The sequence below is a fragment of the Balaenoptera physalus genome (genome assembly GCF_965194825.1).
Source record: "Balaenoptera physalus genome assembly, chromosome: 9".
Lineage (NCBI taxonomy): Eukaryota > Metazoa > Chordata > Mammalia > Artiodactyla > Balaenopteridae > Balaenoptera > Balaenoptera physalus.
In genome coordinates, this window is record NC_138888.1 from 52,634,231 (window position 1) to 52,647,011 (window position 12,781).

Genomic DNA, 12,781 nt, shown 5'->3' on the forward strand with positions numbered 1-12,781 from the left:
GCTCACAGGGAAAGCAGGAACTTGTTGATAGCAAGGACTGTTAGTGAAAGCCTACCACATTTCACATAGCGCACACCTTACCTAGATTCCTGGAGAAGGTGAGGCTTAGCAGGTCTTTTCCTAAATCAGATCCATCTATTAGGGGAGCTTGTTCAATGAATCTTTTTGTAAAGAGACCAATTATTTTATAACATGGCCGTGACCCCTAACCTACCTATTTTATGAATTTGCTTTATTTCTTAATCACCTGCTGATTATATTGAACTTTGCTAAGTTCTGAGAGAGAGAGAAAATGGAACTGGACATAGTGGTCCCCTCTAGTAGCCTGGAGTCCAGATGGGAGACAAGACAGGTACACAGAACAGTTAAGACTGAGGACGGAGGGGAGTTTGGGAGATGAGGTGTCTGGCCCAGAATGCCTGGTCCACAGAGCCTCTCCACAGACGGGCAGATTACAGTACTTAAACTCTTAGAAGAATATTTTCCCAAGCTCTCCAACGCAGCTACTCATCACTCACACACACACATGCGTGCGTGCTCTGTGAGGGACCCAGATAGGCATTTCAGCTTCTGCATGTCTGTTCAATAGAGCCCACGTTTCAGAGCTCATCATCATTAGCCAGTACACCATGGGGTATCAGCCTGGGACTCTGGGTTGTTACTGGTTTGTTTTAATTCTCCTCTGTTAGATGCTACCCCAGATCTAAATAAATTGGGAATTGATAGGTTTTAGAGATTTAGTAAAGTGATGAGATTAAGATTTTCACCAGGATTTCAATATGCAAGTTAATATTACATTATAATGAGGACTGATTTGCATGCCACATCATGGAACATTGAGGGATACATTCATTTATTTATTTATTTGGAATTTTTTTCCAAACAGCTCTATTGAGATATAATTCACATACTATACAATTCACCAGTTTAAATTGTTCAAGTCAGTGGTTTTTAGTATATTTGGAGAGTTGTACAACCATTACTATGATAAATTTTAGAACATTTTCATCACCCCACAAAGAAATCTTGTACCCAGTTAAGCAGTCACTCCCCATCCACCGCTCCTCTAGCTCCTGGCAACCACTGATCTGCTTTCTGTCTCTATGGATTTGCCTATTCTGGACATTTCATATAAATGGAATCATAGACTATGTGGCCTTTTGTATCTGACTTCTTTTACTTAGCATAATGTTTTTAAAGTTCATCCTTGCTGAAGCATGTATCAGTTCTTCATTCCTTTTTATGGCCAAATAGTATTTCATGGTGTGAATATATCACATTTTGTGTATCATTCATCAGTTGATGGACATTTGGGTTGTTTCCACTTTTTGACTATCATGAGTACTCCAGCAATACATTTTAGAAAATCCACAATACCCAGAAAAAAAGTTGAATTTTCTTATACCTGTATGAGCATTTTTTTATGAAGGATTAATTAAAAATACCCCACCCTTGACTCTGGCTGCCTAAACCAGCCACTTGCTGCATACCTTGGGACTCTAGGGAAAGTTTCATGTGTGGACGGCAGTTTCCAGTGCAGTAAGTATTGATTGTAGATGAAAACTCAGATTCCTGACTGGAGAGATGCCTGCTGTGGCCAATGAAGCGTACAAGATGGTTAGTGCAATAGCTTGTTTGAAAAACCTTTTTACCCATCTGCTTTTTAAAAAATGCTTTATTTTAAACCATAATTTATTATCCTTTTCCCTAACGATTGGTGTATAGGAACTTTTATGTCGTTACATATAGTGCCACAGGGACCATCCGTATCCACATCCATAAACCTCGTGCCCTTCTGTGAGTGATTCTAGGGGTTAGGCTCCTCGAGGTTATTCTGAGAGGGTTGAGAAGTTTGAGAAGCACTATGGTATGTCCCTGAAGGAACTCCAGGAAACGTCTTCTGTGTGTCACGTGAAATTCTGCTTACGATCAATTCTGCAGACTCTTTCACGTTTACAAGTAAAGCTTGAGTTCAAGAAATGGAGCACAAAGTTGAGTGTATTGGTTCACCTTTGCTATGACAAACCATCCCAAAACTTAGCCGCCTTAAAATAACCACTGTTTTGTTCAGTTCTGTGAGTCAGCTGGCGGTTCCTCTGGTTTGGCCTGATGTGGCTGGGGCCAGACGGTAAGGGAGGACCTCACTCCCGTATCTGGGCCTCACCTGGGCTGGTGGGGTGACTCCAGCTTCCCTTTATGCACTTCCTCACCCCCTACGAGGAGGAGGCTAGTCCAAGCTTACTCACATGCCTGGAGGATTTCCAAGGAGGAGCGAGGAGGGCAAACTCTGGGGAGCAAACACTTTTGATGCCTCTGCTTGCGACACATTTGCTCATGGGCCACCAGTCAAAGCCAGTCATATGGCCAAATCTAGATCAAGGGGTGGAAAAATAGACACCACCCCCCGATGGTGGGAGCAACAAAGTCACGTTGCAAAGAGATTTCCACACAAGGACAGGGGAACTATGATGGCCATTTTTATAAACAATTCACCACAGCAAGGAACAGCCAGCTCTTGCATCAAGAAGGAATTCTGATCACGTGTAGGCTGGTTTGTGGCCTTTGTGGACAGCCCAAGGTGGCCCCATTGCCTCATTGCACAAATGTTGTCACTCTTCATCCTTTCATCCAACACATTTTATTGGCATCGTAGAGAAGGGAGCATCTTCGTCTTCTGGGGATAGAAGGGAAAGGAGAAGGTTCTTATGATTTGTGTTTTAGTTGAATCCTTCAGTGTATGAAGCAAGTCAGGAAAGGTCCTGCATTGGGGAAAGGTCCGTTGAGGTTCACAGTGGAAGGATTTCCCTGAGCATCACAGAAATGATTTGAAGGTTGCAGATGCTCTTCTAGATCTGGTGAGGCAATAAGCTTTGTCTGGCCGGAGCTTCAGCAGCATCCAGGAATTCTGACCTGTTTGGAGAAAAGGGAACCAATGTATATTTGAATATTTCTAATATGACTTGTCCAATTTACATATTCTAATTGGTCATCTATGTTTACCTTTTTTTTTTTAATTTATTTATTTTACTTATTTATTTTTGGCTGCGTTGGGTCTTCGTTGCTGCACGTGGGCCCTCTCCAGTTGTGGTGAGCGGGGGCCACCCCTCATCACGGCGTGCAGGCCTCTCATTGCGGTGGCCTCCCCTGCTGCAGAGCATGGGCTTCAGTAGTTGTGGCGCACGGGCTCAGCCGCTCCGCGGCATGTGGGATCCTCCCGGACCAGGATCCCACCTGTGTTCCCTGCATTGGCAGACGGACTCCCAGCCACTGCGCCACCAGGGAAGTCCCCTATGTTTACTTTCCAGTGGATTGGATACAGCAGGCAGCTGTAACCCATTAGATTTTGGAGTAGAAAAGACACTCTAAGTCCTGGGTTTTATTCTGGGAGTGCTGTTAGCTTTGTTCATTTCCCTTAGTGCAGATAATGTGAGGTTGATAGCCCTGCTCCCCTTCTTGTTCTGTAAAAAATATATATATATATGTAAGTATAAACCTTTTGAAATTCTTGAGCTCCTTGTAGAATGGTGACATGTGAAGTCAAGGCAGTGCTTCCTTTTAAATGTTTGTATAAGCTGATGTGTCAGTAAATCAGTAGCCTCAGAACCCTGGGGGCTTTAGAACAATCCACTGGTTTTATGAAATTATAGCATGTGTTGATTTTTCAAAATGGTACTAGTCCTAATTTAGAGTGGATAGCCCTTTATCCTTCTCTCCCTGGGTTTTCTCTGATCCGTCTTACATGTGTGGTGGGGAAGGAGGAGGTGGGAGAGTGGAAGCAGGGAGTATGTACGACTATCTTAAGCACTTTCATCACAGGGTAAGACGGAGGAACGGAGGCTGAAACAAGCAATAATCTAAAAAAGTGGAAAGCATGTACGTTAACAGCTGTTGACTCCCTACCTGACAAATAACCCCACTCCTTTTCTTGTTTCATTTAATCCGTATAACAGTGATGAGAGAATTAACATCTCCCCCAGAGAGAAGAGCCAGCTCAGACATAAGTTAAAGTCAAGTGCCAGCATGCCAGCGGGGCAGCCTTGTTCCTGGTGTGAGGTGTCAGGAGTGACTGGGAAAACTCAGCTCCCCGCTCCGTATCCAGGAGGTGAGCCCCACCTTCTCTGATCCAGCCCGTAGGAATGGTCAGTTCCAGAATGAATGGAGACTGGAGTCAGATAAGGGGGAGTTGACCACGGAGCCTTTGGCCAATTCCGTGACCTCCCAAACTCAGGTCCCTCCACTGTGATGAGGGGTGACACTGCTTCCTCACTGGTTCCTTGTGTGGATCGAGACAACCCCTGGAAGGAGCCCAGCACGGGGCCTGCCCTACATCAGCCTTCAAAAATGTTTATTTACCGCTCCCCAACCCCCATCTCCAACTACTACCCCTTACGGTCAGTATTCAGCTGCCTCCCTCCATGTTTATCAGAAGGAAAATGGCATGGAAGTGCCAAGAGAGGCCACCTCATGCCCTCCTGGATGCCCCCGGCCTGAGCGCCCTTGATTCTGAGCACCTTCCATCTTCTCCTTTGACCCCAAGGAATGGGGATGAGGGCGAGGGGGGAGGATTTGAGCGGTGGCCCTGATGCTAAAGGTCTGTCACATTCAAACTCCCATCAGTGCCGACGGCCTGCTTATGAGTGACATTTAGTACAATGCTTAGAAGAAAAATAAAACCTCCCTCAAAAAATCTAACAAAAGGCTGTATAAAGACATATTTGGCGCCTCTGCTGGGAAAGGCATGATAGCCAGATACAGCAGATGTGGGAGGTGAGTAGCCAGCGTTTTTATTGCTAATCATCTTTTTGTTCATGGAAGTGGGGGTGATATTCAAGAGCCCTGTGCCAGGCAGAAGTTAGCCTTGTTGTCCTGGGGTTCTTTGTTTCTCTGTTTGTTTTTAATCCTAAAGTGTCATTGCAGTTTGGTTTTCAATTGGAGAATGGAACTGCCATCTCATTCGCTCAGTGCAGATGTACTGAATACCTCCTAGGTGTCATTCACCATGGTCCCAGCTGGAGATTCGTTGTCATTTCCACAGCAGCCCTAGCAGATAGGTACTGTGACCATTCCCATTTTAATGAGGCTCAGAGAAGCTAGCAGTACCAAGCCTGCTTGATTTGGAACTGTGCACTTAAGACACTGGTGGCCCTGAGCACTGTGGGGTATTTGTAAGATGCTGTAAGGAGCCTCTGAGGATGCCCTGCCCTGATAGTTCGCCATCCCTATGGTCTTTCTCTTCTCCCTTCCTATAAGTTGCCTTATCTCCCCAGATTCTTATTTTTTCAGGCATGATAACACATTCTCCGTCCTCACCACACAGTGTCAGCAGTATAAAGGATAACCCCAAGGATAAAAGCCACGAGGGCAGAGACAGCCTTGTTCCCTGTGTCCCCAGGGCTTTGCATAGTGCCTGACAGATGTCGGGCACTCAGTAATGTTTGTTTACTGACTCTGTGTGGTAGAGAGCTCTTCCATTCCTTATTGCTAGCTACATCTGGTCATTTAATGATGACGATGATGAAGATAAACATTCTGTTAAAAATGAAAAGCATCACCCCGTCTCGATTATTTGGAGGTGGGTGGTGATGCCAGCCCGCTAGGAACCCTTTTTCATGGTCTGCCCTTGATGCCACATTAATCCTCAACTCCCTACTCCTCTGAAGGCATGCTGCTTTCTTGGTGTTCCACTTAGCTGACTGCGCACCATTTAGCCACTCATCATTCGTTGAACTGAATTCAGTGACTGCTCTTGGATTTGGAGTCCTGAGGAAGACTCAGGACTTGGAGCGTCTCCACGGTGACCCAGTCCCCAAGATGTCACTGGGCATGGACACATCCGTAACCTTACATCAGCCTCCTTTTGATCAGTCAGACTCTCCAGCCAAGAGATTTGGGCATTCCCGCTTGAGCCTAAGGGTGCTAGTGGTAGAATGAAATGCACGGATCGGATCCAGGAGAGACGCTGGCACTGCAGAGCCTGAGCTGTGCAGCAGAGTTCACATATGGTTGGAAGATGAGCCTCGGAGAACTGGTAACGGTGTCAGCCAGACTCCAGTGCCAAGTAGCACAGATTTAAAGATTTCTTGATACTCCTAGACAGCTGAGCAGAGATTTTATCAGCAGCAGCAAATGCAGCCAGCCCATCGTGCCTTGGCAGCATTTGTGGAATTAATTGGAGCACTGGGTTGACAGGACACCAGTGTGGGGATATCTAAGAACCTTCTCTTTGGTGCTTGTGTCATGCTTTGTGTTGAATTGTGTGTCCAAGGTCTCTGGGAGTGAGGAATGTTGCCCTCTGCTGGGACTCTAACTTAATTTTTTATTCAAGCAACTTAGCCAAAAATGTTTGTATTGATGGCAGTGTTTCCAACATGCTTGGTAGAAACTGAAATGTTTTTATTAATGAGGCTGACTAGTGAGAGTTATGGGGGGTCTCCAGTTCTGATACACTCTGCTCTTCGCTCGCCGTAGGAATGTGCTGGAGTCAAACGACTTCTGTTTGTTTTGTTCAGGTAGTTCACCCAGAAACTTGTCCCTGTGCTTATTTTCTACTCTGAGTGTTAATAAGGGCAGATCCCCCCTAGAACATGTACTCTTATTGCATGGCATGTGAGTTTCTGGTGATCTTTCTCTGCATGGAATCTTATTTAAATGTATTAGTGGAACTGCTTGTTACAAAGCCTTTGCTTTGCCCCTTTCCAATATCAGTTGTTATGTAATTATGATTTTTTTTTCATGATTGGCATTACACACTCAAATTACTCTATATTGGTAAAACCTCATGGAAATCTTATGATCCATGGGACCTCCAAAATTATTTTGGTGTAATAAAATTTAATGGTGAGTGCTTTTTCCTTTCCGGTAAGCGGCCTGAGGTGACCTCTAAAAATGGTTCACTATTCACTTGACCCAGAAAACCCCACAAAATCATGCAAGTCAAGAGATTCAAATCTTCGTGTTCACCTTAAGAACACTCGTGAAACTGCCCAGGCCATTAAGGGTATGCATATCCGAAAGCCACCAAGTATCTGAAGGATGTCACTTTAAAGAAGCAATGTGTGCCATTCCGTCGTTAAAATGGTGGAGTTGGTAGGTGTGCCCAGGCCAAACAGTGGGGCTGGATGCGGGGTCGGTGGTCCAAAAAGAGTGCTGAATTTTCACTGCACACGCTCAAAAATGCAGAGAGTAATGCTGAACTTAAGGGCTTAGATGTAGATTCTCTGGTCATTGAGCACATCCAGGTGAACAAAGCCCCCCAGATGTGGCACAGGATTTACAGAGTTCATGGTGGGATCAACCCATACATGAGCTCTCCCTGCCACATTGAGATGATCCTTACTGAAAAAGAACAGGTTGTTCCTAAACCAGAAGAGGAGGTTGCCCAGAAGAAACTGAAGAAACAAAAACTTATGGCCCGGGAATAAATGCTGCAAAAAATAAATGCAAATAAAAGTAAAAAAAAAAAAAAAAATTAATGGTGAGTAAATTGCTAAAAATCTAATTTACAGTCTATAGGAATTAGCAAGTAAGACAATTTGAATTTATTAGGACAGTGTTTTTCAACAGTGACCCACAGTTATAAATTCACCTTATAGAGCCATCTGGTTCACATATATGGATTTGTATGTAAATAAAGAGACACAGAGCAATAGAACAAAACTTCTTGAATTTACTTACTGTGTTCAATGCCCTCTGATATTTTCTATTGTTTTCTTTTTTTCTTTCTTTCCTGTCTCTCATACTTCCTCCTTCCCTCCCTCTTTCTTTTTTTGTTTTTGTTTTTTTGGCTGCACTGTGCAGCATGCAGGATCTTAGTTCCCCGACCAGGGATTGAACCCGTGCCCTCTGCAGTAGAAGCATGGAGCCCTAACCACTGGACTGCCAAGGAATTCTCCCCTCCCTCTTTTATGCTGGTCTTGACCCATCAAATCAATGTCATCATTTAGTAATGGGTCACGTGACAACCCACAGTTCTAAACACACTGTGTCAGGAGTAAAGATTTTCAGCCATCTCCATCCCTTTCTTTCTCCAAGTTTCTGATGTGTGTGTATGTGGTTTCTTTCTTTCCTTTCTTCCTTACTTTTTATTTATGTTCATTTGTTTTAAGTTTTCTTTTTTTTAATATTTATTTATTTTATTTATTTATTTTTGGCTGCGTCAGGTCTTAGTTGCAGCACTCGGGATCTTCGTTGTGGTGCACGGGCTCTCTAGTAGTGGCGCGAGGGCTCAGTTGCCCTGCAGCATGCGGGATCTTAACTCCCCAACCAGGGATCGAACCCGCATCCCCTGCATTGGAAGGTGGATTCGGTTTTTTTTTTTATAATTTTTTTTTGAATTTTATTTTATTTATTTTTTATACAGCAGGTTCTTAATAGTTATCCATTTTATACATATTAGTGTATACATGTCAATCCCAATCTCCCAATTCATCCCACCACCAGCACCACCCCCGCCACTTTCCCCCCTTGGTGTCCATATGTTTGTTCTCTACATCTGTGTCTCTATTTCTGCCCTGCAAACCAGTTCATCTGTACCATTTTTCTAGGTTCCACATATATGCATTAATATACGATATTTATTTTTCTCTTTCTGACTTACTTCACTCTGTATGACAGTCTCTAGATCCATCCACGTTTCTACAAATGACCCAGTTTCATTCCTTTTTATGGCTGAGTAATATTCCATTGCATATCTGTGCCACATCTTCTTTATCCATTCGTCTGTCGATGGGCATTTAGGTTGCTTCCATGACCTGGCTATTGTAAATAGTGCTGCAGTGAACACTGGGGTGCATGTGTCTTTTTGAATTATGGTTTTCTCTGGGTATATGCCCAGTAGTGGGATTGCTGGGTCATATGGTAATTCTATTTTTAGTTTTTTAAGGAACCTCCATACTGTTCGCCATAGTGGCTGTATCAATTTACATTCCCACCAACAGTGCAAGAGGGTTCCCTTTTCTCCACACCCTCTCCAGCATTTGTTGTTTGTAGATTTTCTGATGATGCCCATTCTAACTGGTGTGAGGTGATACCTCATTGTAGTTTTTATTTGCATTTCTCTAATAATTAGTGATGCTGAGCAGCTTTCATGTGCTTCTTGGGGAAGGCAGATTCTTAACCACTGGACCACCAGGGAAGTCCCTCTTCCTTCCTTTTTAAAATTATCCTCTGCTTTCTGCCAGATAACAGAACTACAGAACTGAAAAGAGCTTGAAACCCCACCTTGAGCTCAGCTGTCCTTCCTGTACTCCTCCCAGCCCCAGTCTTTAGAGCAAACAGACCTCTAAGAATGCCTTCCGTGAGTGACTTACCCTGCTGCACTGTAGGAAAGTTCTTCTCTTATTTACTGGTTGAGAGTAACCATTACAACTAGTTCAATAAAAGGCCCATAGTATTGTCACTGCTGCAGCTTGGGAAGAGTGTTGTTTAATAATAATCATACTAAAACAGTAAATATTTATTAAGCACTTACTGATTCAGACACAGGCTCAGTGCTTCATATACATTATCTCATTAGGTCATCATAGCTACCCTGGTACCCAGAGACAGGTACCATGATATATCCCTGAATTACACACAGGAAGCTGAAGCATGAAAGGTCATGCAGAGGCCCTATCCACTCCTTTATACCTCCCTACACTCATGTTATTCATTAAGCTAGTGGCCTCTCTGAACAGGTTCTTTTTCTTAAGCATATATTTGAGGGTGGTAGACACTTTACCCTGCTTGACAAACATTCAGTGAGCTCTTCTCTGTCCCAGGCACTTTGCAGGACACTAGGGATGGACTCAGGAAGGACCTGGTCCCATCATGTAACCATTGTGCAGTGTGATGAGGATGGGGATAGCTCAGGGAGGAGACCCCACGAGGGAGAGGGGCAGGTGGCAGGCTCGCCCCAGCCCAGCAGGCCCCTGGTCCTCTGCTCTTGGGAAGTTTTTTGGCGGGGTTGGGGGGTGGGGTAGGAGGGCCAGGGGCCTCTGACTCATCATCAGTTTATAAATTTATTTATTTTATTTATTTATATTTGGCTGCATTGGGTCTTCGTTGCTGCTCGCGGGCTTTCTCTAGTTGCCGCGAGCCGGGGCTACTCTTTTTTTTTTTTTTTTTTTTTTTTATTTTTATTTAATTTATTTATTTATTTTATTTATGGCTGTGTTGGGTCCTCGCCTCCGTGCGAGGGCTCTCCCCAGCCGCGGCAAGCGGGGGCCACTCCTCATCGCGGTGCGCGGGCCTCTCACTATCGCGGCCTCTCTTGTTGCGGAGCACAGGCTCCAGACGCGCAGGCTCAGTAATTGCGGCTCAAGGGCCTAGTCGCTCCGCGGCATGTGGGATCCTCCCAGACCAGGGCTCGAACCCACGTCCCCTGCATCGGCAGGCAGACTCCCAACCACTGCGCCACCAGGGAAGCCCCGGGGCTACTCTTGATTGCGGTGCAGGGGCTTCTCATTGCGGTGGCTTCTCGTTGCGGAGCACGGGCTCTAGGCGCGCGGGCTTCAGTAGTTGTGGCACGTGGGCTCTAGAGCACAGGCTCTGTAATTGTGGCGCACAGGCTTAGTTGCTCCGCGGCATGTGGGATCTTCCCAGACCAGGGCTCGAACCCGTTTTCCCCTGCATTGGCAGGCAGGTTCTTTAACCACTGCGCCACCGGGGAAGCCCCCATCATCAGTTTAGACAAACAAACCCTGAAGAAAGTATTGCCTACCTCAGTGGGATAATTGAAACACTTGAAAGAATTCCTTTATTTTCAGGGTCCTGAGAGAGTAAAGTAGCTGTTCTTCTGCGTGGTTGTTGTCAACAGAGATGCAAGAGAAAAATTAGCCTTTGTCTCGTATGAGTCTGATGATTCCATTATTTAAAAGAGAGGGTCCAGGAAGTAATTCATCCGTTTAAATGAACGATAACATGTGGGAGGTTCAGAAGGATCAGAGTTTCACATGCTTATGTGGCCTCACTGTCTCTTTCCACCTCAGGCCTTCGTATTGCTCACCTAACGTTGTAACGGCTGCCCCCCTGAGAGTGTCTCTTCCCTACATTTTTTTAGGCTGCAAGAGAAAAGCACCTCATGTACTGTGTTGTGCTGGCATTAGTTATCTGAATGCTTACAAATGACACTGAATCTGCCTGGATGAGATAAACTGAGGGCAGACCACCTGGCCCTGGCCACCCGGAGAGGGTCCAACGGCTTGTTAGAAATGCAGAGCCTTGAATCAGAATCTGTGTTCTAACTAGACCCCAGGCTGTTCATATGGATATTAGACTTCCAGAAGCGCTGGGCTGGGCCAGGTTATGCCAACCATATTCTCCCCCAGGTGGGGAAGCATCGTAAGGATGCCCTGTGTCCTTGTCGATTTTCTAGTTGCCTGAGGCATGCGCATGTCTGTGGAAGCACATGCTTTGTGCTTCAACCCTGCCTGCTCCCCTGACACCCACAGGTGCTCACCAATTAGTTCTTCTGCTTAATTAGACCCTCAAAAATATATTCCAGTATGTTTTGGGGTCAAATTCAACATTTGTCAAAAACAAATTTATGACTGAAATATATAAACGACACATATTTAAAGCATACCATTTGATAAGTTTTGACGTGTATACCAGTGAAACTATGCCACAATCAAGATGAGAAACATCCATCACCTACTACCATGAACGTTTCCTTGTGCCCTTTTGCATCCTCCCCCCATCCCCAGGTAACCACTAATCTGCTTTCTGTCACTAAAGATGAGTTGGCATTTTCTAGAATTTTATATGAATGGAATCCTACAGGCCTCTTTTGTTTGACTGGCTTCTTTCACTCAGCTTAATTATTTTGAGATTCATCATGAGTGTCATGTTTATCAGCTCTATTGCTGAGTAGCATTCTGCTATATAACACAGTATATCTATATACTTGTTAAAAACTTGGGTTGTTTCCAGTTTGGGGCTATTTACAAACAGGGCTGCCATGAACATCTGCATGTAAGTCTTTGTATGATCATGTGCTTTCATTTTGCTTGGTAAATAAATACCTAGGAATGGAATACCTGGATCATATGGTCCCATATATATTTAACTTCTTAAAAAAATAGCAACTGTTTCCTAAAGTGGCTATACCATTTTATATCCACCCCAGCAGCATGTGAGAGTTCCAGTTCCTTCACATCATCTCCGTCATTCAGTACTGTCTGTCTTTTTGATTACACCCATCCTAGTGGGGGTGATGTGGTATCTCAGTGTGGTTTTAATGTGCAGGTTACTAAGCATCTTTTTTTTTTAATTTATTTTTTGGCCGCACTGTGGAACATGTGGTATCTTAGTTCCCCAAACAGGGATCGAACCCATGCCCCCTGCAGTAGAAGTGTGGAGTCTTAATCACTGGACCACCATGGAAGTCCCACTAAGCATCTTTTTATGTGCTTTTTTGCCATTAATTGGGTTTTATGTCATTATTGAGTTTGAGTGTTCTTTATGTAATCTGGATTCAAGTCCTTTATCAGATAAATGATTTGCCTGTGTTTTCTTCCAGTCTGGGCTTGTTTTTCATCTTTTAAAGAAGTTTTAAATTTTGATGAAGTCCAGTTTATCAGTTTGTTCTCTTATGGATCATGCTTGTGGTGTTGTATCTGAGAAATATTTGCCTAAAACAAGGTCATAAAGGATTGCTCTTATGCTTTCTTCTAGAAGTGTTAGAATTTTAAGTTCGTTTTTATTTTTACATCCATGATCCATTTTTAGTTAATTTTTTATATATGTAGGATGAAACTTTTTTGCTTTTTTTTTTTTTTGCATATGTGTATCCAATTTTTCT

General features: G+C 44.1%; 1 protein-coding gene and 1 pseudogene across 7 annotated transcripts in view; both read left to right on the forward strand.

Annotated features, from left to right (window-relative positions):
• BEND3 (BEN domain containing 3) overlaps positions 1–12,781 on the forward strand; it is a 103,790-nt gene that overhangs the window by 25,274 nt on the left and 65,735 nt on the right. The gene's annotated exons all lie outside the window — the stretch shown is intronic.
• On the forward strand, positions 8–10,400 carry LOC309667141 (large ribosomal subunit protein uL22 pseudogene; annotated as a pseudogene). Its single transcript has one exon. The product of its transcript is annotated as a large ribosomal subunit protein uL22 pseudogene (transcript).